Source organism: Haliotis asinina, chromosome 5, assembly GCF_037392515.1.
Source record: "Haliotis asinina isolate JCU_RB_2024 chromosome 5, JCU_Hal_asi_v2, whole genome shotgun sequence".
Taxonomy (NCBI): Eukaryota; Metazoa; Mollusca; class Gastropoda; order Lepetellida; family Haliotidae; genus Haliotis; species Haliotis asinina.
This window is the reverse complement of record NC_090284.1, coordinates 42463903-42477612: the sequence shown is the minus strand read 5'-3', so window position 1 is coordinate 42477612 and position 13710 is coordinate 42463903.

Sequence of the window (13710 nt, the reverse complement as noted above, 5' to 3'; positions counted from 1 at the left end):
CCGTGTTTCCTTTGTACGTCGTTTTAACACACCTCGATTTTCACATTGGAAATGTTTTCGTGTAAAGAAAACTGTACAGTAGTATCACAAGGGAGTTGTGTCGTTGCTGTAATATTTCAAGACCAATATATTTGTGTAAAATGTCTTTTCGACAGGTGTAAACGACAGTGAATTTTTTACCCTTTTAACCAAATGAGCTATATATAAGGCAGTTAATATTTCGAAAATCAGGTTTGAACTATCATCTTGTGTAAATATATATATAGGATATTGCATTATTGACATTAGCGATGTTAACTGTCTCAAGGACTTTGGTTAAAAAATATTCTTTTAAGCCCGTTTGTACTATGGCGTGAGGTGACACGGCGTGAGAGGTGAGAGAAGCACTAGTAAAATACCGCGTCCATGCCCGCACCTCTTCACAGGGCGAAAGCAGTGAAATTCAAAATGTAACGAGAAAACTGAAATCTCTGCGGTTCTTCAACAATGTGCTTTTTTAAAAGAGAACTGTTTGTCAGGTTTTAATTCTTTGTTAACATATGTTAAAACAAGTAAACAATAACGAACATCCCCCTACGTATTGCCAAGTCATTTTTATAGTGATACATACTCAGCCAAACACAAAAACAAACATTCCCAACCTAACCCAGTAAAGTCAGTAAACAATTCCGCCACCCACCCAAATGACATCACGGACATGAAGGAAGGAAAGAACGAATGTTACACCCTTTTAAATAAGAAAAAAACACGTAACAAAACCACTAAACCCAACTAAAAGCCAAACCTCCAACACTACCAACAAAACGATCGGTAGTACATGATTCCACTGACAGGGGACTGGATGGATGCACTGGAAGTGATTCAGTTGATTTGACTCGAGGCTATACAAACTAATCCTAACATAGCCATGTGAAACTCGCGGAGACCCTGTTCCATCGTCAGGCGCCTCTTTTCAGTACGAACGTTGAGTGCTTGACTCTGAGATGATATCTAATATGAGAGTTAAATAGTGTAATGACAGTACAGCTGTGCTGAGTGCTGCAGACACATTTTGAGATGTTGGAACGGCTAGAATCAAGTTTTAAAAAAAATTCAATACGGTATTTGGTCTAAATGACTCTGCTTTTGTGATCTTAATGGTACACGTCCAGATATGAATGTGAACCAGCGTTTTTGTCTTACTGCACTGCCGCGTGTTACGCCCGTTGGCTTAGTGGATAAAGTGTTCGCTTGTCATGCCAAAGACCCGGGTTCGATTCCCCATATGGGTACAATGTCCGGAGTCCATTACTGGTGTCCCCATCGTGACATTGTTGGAGTGAGTGAGTGAGTGAGTGAGTGAGTGTTTGAGTTTAGTTTTACGCCACACTCAGCAATTTGCCAGCTATATGGCGGCGGTCTGTAAGTAATCGAATCTGGACCAGACAATCCAGTGACCAACAACATGAGCATCGATCTGCACAACTGGGAACCGATGACATGTGTAAACGAAGACAGCGAGTCTGACCACCCGATCCCGTTAGTCGCCTCTTACGACAAGCATAGTTGCGACATTGTTGGAATATTGCTGGAATATTGCTAAAAGCGGCGTGCGCGTAAAACTAAACTCACTCACTTCGATACGTGACATTAAGTCAACACGAACGTATCTTTGAGGGAACTGAAATCACTCACTTAAAGACGGTTCAAAGCTGCATTAAAACAGAAAACTGAAAACTCAGATGATCAGTTCCAGAGTGTATTTATAACTTGTACTCCACCTTTTGCAATATTACAACATCACGACGATACAGCAGATAAAGACTACCCATAATGTAGCCATGTGACCACTCGAACCCAGACCTTTGACGTGGCAAGCTAACACTTTAACCACTAGGATTCACCGACTCTCATAATGCCATAAGGCTTCGGGTTCTTAACATTAAAACGGAGAGCCACGACGTGGAATTAATCACATCAACGGTTATTTAAGACCAAAGTTACACCCTAAGTTTCAACGGCAACACCTTTTCTACAAATGTTGATGGGTATTCGGAATCACAGTATCAATAGAATTTCCAGACAAATGGACTAGTTTACCCGTAATGTCAGTAATTTACCCTTCTCAAACAAATCTTTCGTGAACCCATGTTTTCCTTAGCTACACAAATTCTGTGAACTTTATATCATTGACACCCCTGACATTTAGAAACCGGGGGAGTTAATAAATCAGACAGATTATCAGGTTCGGAATAACAATTGTAAACATTAAACTGCATTGTCTCTATTCTATTTAATCAAGTGTCAGAAGAATATGACTCATCTCGAGACGTCAGCCACCCACGCGTATGAAGGGACCGGTTCACAAAGTGACCTTAGCTCTAAGGTTGTGTCAGCGGTGGTAAAAACGTTAGCCCGTCACGTCGATTCCCGACATGGTAAAAGTGTGTTCTGTTCTGTCATTTCTGTTCTAGTGACCCCCGCCGTGATATTGCTTGCATATTGCTAAAGGCGGCGTAAAATCATATTCACTCACTAACTGGATTGTGAAGACGATGTAATATCTTTGCCAAAACAAAATGAATTCACAATTTTAATCGCTGCTACAAACCTCACCTCGAAACGTAGCACCTGTAACATACCCTGTTGTCCCAACCGTCCCGCTCACGCGACCCTTAACTCAGAGATCACCACTGGGGTTCTTTTGGACGACACGTAATAGGACAGCTTTCAAGTCCACAGCTGCAACTGGAACTTGAGTTCCTGGAGGAGTAAAACCGCTTAGCCACCAAGAAGTAGCTTACGTCTTCCTAGAGGCGTTATGACTTGCGTATTACTGGCGTATTATTGAAACGTTCTTATCAGACTTAATGCATTGTTCTTTCGGGTGAAAAGCGATAGTTTTGTGTCATTTATAATTCGTCCAAAGTATCAAGGGATGTTTTTTGTGCCTCTGTTAAACCATAATTCATTCGACTTAATACGTACGTTTCTCGATTTCCTTTTACAAGTAGTCCAAATCGATAAAATATTACACTTCTGTTGGTTTGTTACACTTCAGTTCAACATGGCTGAAATAATCTTGAATACGACCCTGACATGCAATCTCACCTACGCAACACGTCTTACCCCCTTAGCAACATGGCTTCCATTTACTAATGTCCAACACATACACAAAATGTAAACCAAACAGCCAATCCAGTAATCAACAATATCAACAACGTTGGGATACGATGACGTGTCAACTTTGCGGCGAGTCATACATCAAGCTTTGGTTGCTAAGACCAAATCTAAGTCTAACTAGGTGCGATTGCACTGTAGATTTGTTTTGAAGTTTGTGTAAATGCCACGACGGCTGGCAATATCTCGAGAAAATCTATGCAAAGTTACTGATAGGGTTTTATTTGAGGGAAAACATTCTGTCATTTCACAATAAAGGTTATTTTTGTAAAGTTGTTATTGTCTTTCAACAAATGATGAGATCAGATACACTGATCATTAAAACCACAAAACATGGATGAAGGTTCAACAAAGGATGACAATCCGGTCAGTTCTCTGGATTTACATGACCACGAGCTCATTTTGAGCAAATCGAAATGTGTAACAAAGCAGGTCAAAACTCAACCACTACAAAAAGGATTTTCAGTTTTAGGGGAATTCATAGGCGAACCCAGAGGTGTGCGTGTGTGAGCGTGAATGTGTGTGAGTATAAGTGTGAGTGTGAGTCAGTGAGTGTGTCTGTGTGTGTGTGCGTGCGTGTGTGCGTGTGTGTGTGTGTGTGGGCAGGGGTGCGCACCCACCACCTCCTTTGTCCTGAAATTGTATTAAATGAACTTTGAAACTCGCACACTAACCACTGACCCTCCCACCCCTCCTTTCTCAATATTGCGCACCCCACCCTTCTCTCTCTGTATCCACCCCTGTAAAACGTCTGTCAACCTCAGTCGAATTGAGCACTGAGTTCCAGTTACCCACTGCACTGTCCAATGATGTCACTTCCGATTTGAAGATATGATGGCGATTGGTTGAAGGTTAGTAAGAAAATAGAATACACTCTGAGTTGTGTAGCCTTCTCCCCGTGCACGTGTCATTTGTCCACAATCATAGACCAATTTCACCTACTCAATATATATAGGAATTCCAGATGCAAAATCGCACAAAAGGATAGTTTGAAGTTTCATTATTTTGGGACAATATCAGGATAATTTTCAGATTGTATGGCACATGACTGATCAATATTCACTTTGAAAAATTAATTGTTTCCTCATTCAGTGATTGGCAGACGCAAAGCAGTAGTTCAATGGTTCAGTTGTTATTTAACATTAATCCTTTAATGAACAGTTTACCGCCGCTAAAAGATGGCCCTTAAAATAAACCAGTAGCGTAACGGTCTGCATGGCGTTGCTGTGCCTTCAGTGATTACAAAGCTGCTCTCTTTAACATGGTAGATTCATAGCCATATTTGTGTTCGTCAGATATACTGACATTTGGTTAAAGAAATGAAATGAGGCCACCAGAGCCATGCATATCCCGTGACACGTTATTGAATATGTCACTGAACCTGACAATCCAATCAAATTTTCATATCTTGCTACAAGAACAGAGTAATTTACTTCGTAGGAATCGGTATGGAGTGCGCTTTAGGGAAACCCTTTCCGAACTTTAGCGAACCCGTTTAAGTTAAAGTGCAACATGTTCAGTAAGTTTCGTACCTTAATAACCTTTTAAAATATACCTAATTGACACCATTTCTATCCTGCGTTCACGAGGTGTGTGTGTGTGTTTGTGCGTGTGCGTGTGTGTTTGTGCGTGTGTTTGTGCGTGTGTGTGTGTTTGTGCGTGTGTGTGTGTGTGGTTATTGCTGTTTTGTGGAGGAATTTTTGTTTTTCACGTACAAGACCACGGTTCAAAGTAAGAGAGTAGTATCAACTTTAAGGAAAGTAAAAGTATACTATTTCTCATTTTTGTGAAAATGGCTGAATGTACTTTCACTTAGTTGTCAAACTAGAATGGATGATATTGACGATTTCAGTAAGTGAGTGCAGTTTTACACTGCTGTCAATATCAATACAGGTGTGACCTTCTAGTATGAACAATGACCAACGTATTGTATCAATAGTATAGCTGTAATTACGTCATCCTTGAATACTGGTGCCAGGATCCGATGCTGAATTTGGTTTGAATCCTAGAATACCCCTGAATATGATGCTTGGTCTACCAGCACTGGATCTCAACTCATCTGTTATTTGAAGAATTCTTACATTTTTAATTTGGGTGATTACAGTACTGCGATTGTGTTGAGTGATTTGGTTCATTTGCTCCCGGATCCGCAGATCGTAGGTCGGAATCCAAGATTATCAACCTTCTTCCTATATCACCTAGCTTATAGCTTTCATCTAGTGAACATCCGGGGTAGAATTAGTCTTCACCAGCCCATGCTTGTCGTAAGTGGGATCGGGTGGCAGGGCTCGCTGACTTGGTTGACACAGATCGATGCATGTACAGCTAATAACTGGTAATAACTGAATTGTCTGGTCCAGGCTCGATTATCGACAGGGTGTTCTTCGAAGTAGAAAGTAGACATTTTGCGTCACCCACATGTGTTTTGCCACGCTTGTTCGGAGTTTTGTCACGATTGTTTCACCCTTGATGCCCGATTTTTATCCACCAAACTTGGTTGCATGGTAACCGATTCGTCCCGTTCTGTCACAACGCATCCAGGCGTCTACAGAGCCGGCGAGGAACGTGTCACGTTTCTTGCTCTTTTCTTAAGATTATCTGGGGTGGGTGTGGGTGTGGGTGTGGGTGTGGGTGTGGGTGTGGGTGTGGGTGTGGGTGTGGGTGTGGGTGTGAGCCTTAAGCTGGGAGCAAATCTCCCAAACACACCTCCTTAGTTTGGGAACATAGCTCCCAAACACACCGAGTTAAACACATGAAAAGCATGCATTTGGTTCTAAAATTAGCTACATAGAGTCTTGTTAAGTTGAATTCAACGCAGTTGAACTGTCAAGGTGGAGCTAAGGAAAAGGCCTTTGTGAGTACCTTTATGGTTTCAACAAAGTTAAATAAGTAGATTTGTCGCACATGTTGGAGATTAGAAAATATACTCAGTCCATATGAAAACGCACCACTCACGAAATCTGGAATAGCTCCACCGATTGATATGTGAAGTATATACTTATGATGCATTTGAGATAATGAATGATTTAAAAAGACGTGTAAACATCATTAAATTTCATTCACGATACTGTTAATGCGCGAGAGAGGCTTAACTGGTGTATGGGTCAAACAGGAATTTGCATTGACACATGCGGTGCATCGTCGTCGCATGGAGTTGCTCAGTCTCTGGATAGTGTTCTAAGGGATAGTATTCCACTCCTGAACAAGGGCAACCTCAAGTTCTCGGATGTTGTCCATCTGGCGTCGACGTGAAAGACGTCGTCCAATTTCATCCCATAAGTGCTCGATGGGGGAGAGGTCGGGTGACAGAACTGGCCACTGAAGCACGGGATGTTCTGCTGTGCAAGGTACTGCACTGACACCCTTGCAGTGTGTGCCCTAGCGTTGTCATGTTGAACGGCACGACATGGTTCTGCAGCACCTGGTCCAGGTAGTAGACAGCGTTCACCCTTCCTCTGCAGATAGTAGAGAGGGGTTCTGTGACGGTAGCTTATTCCACCCCACACCATAACACTACATCTCCCCAACGGTCCGTCTGAAAGACACAATTGGCGTTATAACGTTCACCACGTCTCCACCAAACACGTATACGGCCATCTGCGTTCCTTAAGTGAACCATTGCCGTAGTCGCCAATTCTTTTGCCTGTTTGCCCACGTAGGCGCTGGTTTCGGTGACGATCCGTCAATATGGGGCCGAAATAAGGACGTCGTGCACGTAGGCCTGCAGCTCGCAGACGGTTCCGCACGGTGTTGGAGTGAATGAATCCATGTCGTCCTTGGACTTGAGCAACCGTTCTTGTCGCTAGTAGTGTTCGGTCACGGACATGATCCCGTACGCTCTGACGGCCCTGTCACACGTTGTTGACCTGGCCGAGGACGGTCCCGAGTGCTCCCCGTTTGCAGAAACCTTTGATGAAGTCTTGCGATCGTTGTGTGTGCGGAATGTAGTCGTCTGGCAATTTCCCTGGTGCTGGAGCCATTTTGAAGCATGCCTATGGCACGTTCCCGTTCAGAGGCTGTAAGTCGCGGCATGGTGTCGGCGTTTCACAAGTGTCAGTGAAGAAGTGAAATGTTATTCGGATTCACATGAAATTCAGAGTTATATTAATTTTTCCCGTGCTGTGCGTTTTCTCGAAAAATTGCGTAGCGTTACAGTTAGCATGAAATTCTCGCATTTCGTCCACCTGGTATGTCGGGTGACGTCACTGTAGTGTTATATAAAATTATATTGAAGTTATTTTGAACTTAAATATTGACTTTTTCAAGTGGTGCGTTTTCATATATACTCAGTCTATGTTCTTTTTACATTGTTTCTTGCAGAAACTTTGGGTATCAATTTTGGTCTTATATTAAGAATTTAGTTGTGTTAAATGTGGTGACACGACATGTTATGGTTGTCATCACGTGACAAGCGACTAGGTATTTATTTGGGACTTAGGGGAAATTGCTCCCACTTTTAGTTTCGTGATCATTAGGCAGTACTACACGATGGTAATAAACAGAACAGTTATGTATTACATGCAGGATTACAACCACTACCATTGTGGGCTGTGTTTATGGACATCCAATGAACTTGTGTATTCATTCCACTGTGATTTGATCTCTTTTGACATATGTCATGTTTCTTCATACCATTGCCATGTACACTTACATAACAATTATTCCCTTGTTGGACAATGTCATGTTTTAAGCCAACTGCTTATGCAGTTAGGTAACAATCTAGTAAATGTATATAGTCTAAGAAGGGTTGTATTTTTCATTGGTAGTGATATGTGCTGAACGAACATCCATATTGTCGACTTTTGGTTTGTGACAGTACGAAACCTTCCGTTCTCTGGCCTTCCCTGTTTCATGACGTTCTTGTCTCTGACGATGCAATGACTGCTATTGCTTGGAAGGCTTTATTTTTGTATCGTGGGCACACGTGCCGTCGTCCATGTTTCTGTCGTCGACAGTCTTTGCTGAACGCGCAAAACCTGTGGGAACGACAGACAGGGAGGAAACGAAACTTCGGACCGAATCTGGACTCGGAAACCCGTTTTTCCCAAAGGCCCGTCACGGATACTGTGATAGATCGTGTCGCAGACCGTGAGAAAACTTAACAGGGCCGAACAAAACTTGACTTGGCCTAAACAATAGCGGCGCACTATGTTTGGGGGAAACCGGCCTCCGTGAACAAAGTGCAACCCTAGCATTAATACATTTACTCAATATGTTTTTAAAACCATATCGCCAGTGCCATCACATCCATTTCAAATATTTTATCAGGAGACTGATACGATGTTAAAATCACTAGCTTATCTTACTCCGAACCCAATATACTATCCCCTAAAACAAAGAAACGCATAAACGATTTTAGATTCTAAAAATCTAATCATTACCCATTGTGTTCAAACAATAGTGACATTATGTAAAAAAATATTGATTTTTACTTCAAAATGTTGATTATGATGAGATTTCTTACAAGGATTAGAAAGGCATCGCCAGACAGCAGCTGGAAATCACCTTCCGGCTGAAATTGTACAGCAAAGAACATTCACTGTCTGGCAACAAAAATCAAGAAATTAGAATTCGTTTTGAAACGAGTTTCAAGGTCAAATCTCTACGTCACGTCAGGACTTGCCTACACGGAACATCACCAGTGACAGAATGCATGCTGGAGATTACCAGTCTTGTTGCCAGGCGTCTAGACCTTAGTCTGAGCAAGATATGATGGGTTGCAGCTCATCGCAACAGATATAACAGATGACCGTTACCACTGCAGCCCAAGATCAGTACATCTGGGTACTACAGTTGGATGATCATACTGCCACGGGTGAGAGCACAGCAATCAGGGTGTCTTGACTTCAGACGATATCCGGTCAAACTGTCGGGACAGGTTGAAAGAGATTGGTCAGAGAGCCAGGAAACCCGACGTCGGGCTCGTGCCACGTCGTCACCATCGTGCTCGAGATCTCCGTTATCTAAAAGTATCCATTTGGTTGTATTGACGTCACCTTCTTCCAACCTGATGTAAAATTTCATGCAGTAAAGTGTATTTGTGGACGAGTTATACATGTTTGAAAATACAACAATTTTCGCAACAGATTTTTCGTCTATGCGTTTATTTTTTTGGATAGCATATTTACCGGCGGGAGTGACTTGACCTTAATGTTGACTACGTAAAGTCCTACTTGTGCAGTTTCATTATGACCATTATGACCTATAAAGTCTATAGACTCTGCTGCAAAATAAACCTGTGTCCAGAAAAAGAAAGAAGTACTTGCACAGGTCCAGTTTCCTCGAGGCGAGAGTTTACCGACAAGCTCCAGGGGAAGCCATAAGAACCGGACTAAGACCACTTAAAGACGTCCCTTGGAGACATGCAATGTTATAATCCGGGTCGGCTAATTGTGTTCCCGGAACATAAAGGTCAAGTCTATATTTTCCAGTCTAATATGTTGGTATTTCATCACAACGACTTTTGAAATAAACTCTGCAGATCGATTCAAGAAAGTGCATTGGTGCTTTAGGTTGAGAAGAAACCTTCAAAACGATGGTGTCCGTGAGATGTAGACTGCTCGTCCCTTTGCGTGGGCGTGTTGGTGAGTACGTGAGTGAATGAATATAATTTATATAATTTAAGACCCTTTTTAGTACCCTTCAACACTACAGCGTTTGATAAAGAAATGAGCGTGAAGAAGCAAACGCGTTTCTTCAAGAAGCAGGAGCTTTAACCACTTGACTAAACCACCGTATAATAAAGGACGATACATACTGACTTCAAGTTGCTTATATAGTGACCGTTTTATCATGGGGACAGGGGATGGTATTTGTTTTTGTTTACATCGTGGGAAACTGGTAAACAAACGAAACGGGGCCAATTCAGAAGACATTTAACCGGATGGCTCATGAATATTCATTCACATTACATGTGGGGCAGTGGGTAGCTTTGTAGTCAAAGTGTTCACTCATCTCTCTGAAGACCGGGCTCGAATCCTCGCATAGGCACAATGTGTGAAGCCCATTTCTGGTGGCCTCCTCCGTGATATTGCTTGAATTTGGTTAAATCGGCGTAAAACCATATTCACTCACTCGCATTACGCGCCGTCCAGCCGAGCCATAAGTGCAGGCGAGCCTCAGCAGTGGTTGCATCACAGTTCAAATGCATATGTCAGTGTGGGTGACTTACAGGTCCAGATGTTGGTCATCTGCGTAGGGACAGTCGTTGTCCTGTGTACATTCTCTAACGTGCATTTAGTGGAACAAGGGTTTCCTGAAAAACGGGTCAAGATGCTCTCGTTCTGGTTCTGTATCCCCACAAGGAACTGCCCGACCCCTGACAAGTGAACTACAAGTGGGGACCTGTTCAATTATACAGTAGAAAAACATGGCACTCTCCTTGTGGGCTTCACGTATGTGTAAACTTCAGATGCTGATACATTCTCGCCCTTTGGATATGTACCCAGCTCGCTAACTTGTGCCGATTCCAACCTAATGCCTGGGGGAATAGTATGAGGGGCGTATAGACGTTCACAGCGAGAAATCTGGACAACACTGGTAATATCATGAATTGTTGGCGTTGTGTCTAGTGAGTTAAGCTTCACTCTGCTTTTAGCAACCTTCCAGCAATATCACGGATGAGGACAACTTTCTTCTCTCATTGCCCCCATGAGCGCAAGCAAAACCGGGTTTTCGGCGCGTCGAGCGAACGGAGTAGCCACTTGACTAACCCCTCCGCCCCACTTATGTTAGCGTTGCGAAAGATAGATCGTACAGGTTGACAACTTTTCTATTACAACAGGGATAATCTACAGCATCTTCTATTCTCCCTGGTTACACCGAGGAGCGCCTTTTCGGAGAAGGTTCTAATTGTAATCATTGGAATTTGACATTTGTATTTTAACACTTACTTTCAGCATTGCAGACATGCCATTTCTTTCTCTTTGGTACTAATGAATATTTTCTTTTTTCTATCAACAGGTCTGGCCAGTCTGGTACTCATAAAAACTAATGGTCTACCATTAGGTGTAGAGTCACATTGGCGTGATATATTTTGGAATATTGCATAGAACCATGCTCACTTAATGTTCGCGATGCGGTCAGCAGTGCTGGCGTTGCCCCTTATACTATATACGTCCTTGATAATGCCGTTATGTGCTAACATCTCAGAGTGTTATGTGAAGTTACCAACCGAGAGCCGTACCGCTAACAAAGGACAGCGAACGTAATACAATGAACTCTATAAGCCTACTAAACCTACGAGCCACTGAGAGTTGTCGACACTAGTGATGTCAATGTCTGACAGTCAGATTTCAGTAACTACGGAAAGAATACACTTGACTGGACATCAAATGACAGATATTCAACATTTTATTTGACAGAGTGAATGATACACTCACACCTAATGACTCACACTATGCCCAATGATCTATGAAAGTTAAAGTAAAACTAAGGCTTCTGTCGACCAGTTCCAGTCTCAGTCAAGAAGCGGTGATATTGGTCTTGTGGTTAAGTGGCGTTTCTTTTTATAACTAAGTAAATAATTAAAGTAATGTTGGATGCAATAAATGATAAAACTAAACATAACAGATTAATCAAGTTCTGTTCGAACGACTTCACAGGTATTGGAATTTTTTGAACAGGGTAACAATATTTGATGAACCAAAGTCCTCTTGAACTATGTTTTTTTATTATTGGTGTTAATGACAGAGCAATGAGTTGAAAAGATGTTTGACCAGCTGGATTCGAACCCACGGAAACCAGGGAATCCGTTCTTCTGCTGCAGTAACGTAAAAGGAATTCTGAAGTTAATTTTCAGAATGAATTTTGTATAGGCCGCTCACTTGGATGAGAATTATTAGGGTGATTAACAAATGAGTCTTTGGAATATGAACTATACGGAAGAGCAAACGAAACGCGTCTGTTTTTTGTCAAGTTTTTAAACAGAAGACAATATGAACGCTAACTTTTAGGAAATTTCATTTTGTCAAAAATTGCGGTTCTTTTGTAGTATACATACAGATCCATCAACGTGTAGCTCGTAATGCGTCGCCAAATGGGGAAAAAATAACGTTATTGAGCGCATTATGAGGGGTCGACTCAAGTGGTGTTCACACAGCTAAATACAGCTTTTAATGATATTGTTTAACTCACTGTTCGCAAAGCAAGCATGTTATATAATACTGTGTTATTCACGTTGGCCTCTGGAGTATTTGGACCTCAGGTGCCTAATCCTTTGAACGTTTTTGTTAAAAAATCACGGAAAAGAATTTTCCGTCAAAAATCAGCTCCGTCATTTCTTTATCACCGACATGAAAAGTTGGTTAAGCTGCAATTCACGGCGAGTGGTATGAATCTCAAGGTTTACCCACAGAGTCTCTGGTTTACCCCATTTTCGTCACTGCAGGGTTCCAAATAGTCTCAAGGACGTGAAACCCATCTTAATTGATGCTTTCGTAGTGCCACGTGCACAGTTTTTGTGGTCAGCTCGAGTTTCCTTGCTAATTGTCCAGTTCTTCTGACCCCAGATTCCAAATGAAGACCCATAATATCGGGTCTGCCAACATCGGTTTCTCATTCTTCATCACTGGAAACATCCTCGTTACGTCAAAGCCCTTCTTCTCCAGTTTCAGGAATCAACTGACTATTCATCTGTAGGAATTAATCGTCACGGCGTTAGCCAGCAACGGCTGTCGTGGACAGTGGCTCACTAATTGGAGTTTATAGTTCGAGCTAATCTGTGGTGACAGTAATGGCAATGTTTCAGTACAGGTTCATATACCTGTCTTCTTAAACTAGCCAAGAAACCCACCTCGATGAAATTAATAGCAGTTTATTGGAGCCTGGTGCGTTGTATGTCATGGTTATTGTGATTTATAGTAATGAACTTGTTACTGGAGGGGTGTATTAGTCTGTTCTCCGGGCGTTCTATTGGACGTTAAGATGAAAGGGTTTTAATGGGCCTATTACAAGAAAAGACCATTCCTATAGCAGTTTGAACACGTTAACGACTATCGCTAGTTCTTTACGGGGTTGTATATACTCTGGTTATATACAGTGCTTAACACGCGGGTCGATATGTTGTGTGGTGCCGTGTATCGACTTTTTGTCAGTGAATTTAGGACGAGTGTAATTCAAACGAGCCCAGCTATTTCGTGAATCCGACCTTAGCAGGACCTGAAACAGCGTTAGTTTGTTGCTCAACGCCGCATTTAGAAGTATTGGACAATGTAAATAGTCGAGTCTCGACCAGGTAGTCTTGTGACAACATCAACATCATGAGCATCGATCTTTGCAGTGCAATACGATGACGTGTCAACCAAGTCAGCAACTGACCATCCGATCCAGTTTGTCTGGAAGGTGAGCTCAGGAAAATTTGGAATCTTTGGGAAAATTGATTCAAGGTGTATTTTGTCTACAGGTGAACTTCATTAATGGAAAAAAGATATGTGAAGCCAGCAGTTAAACTTGCTCCACTTTCAACCCGTGATGATTTGGCTTAGAATCGATCTTCATCAACCACTGTCAGAGACGACTACTGAGATCGGGTGATCGGATAGGTCGGTGAAT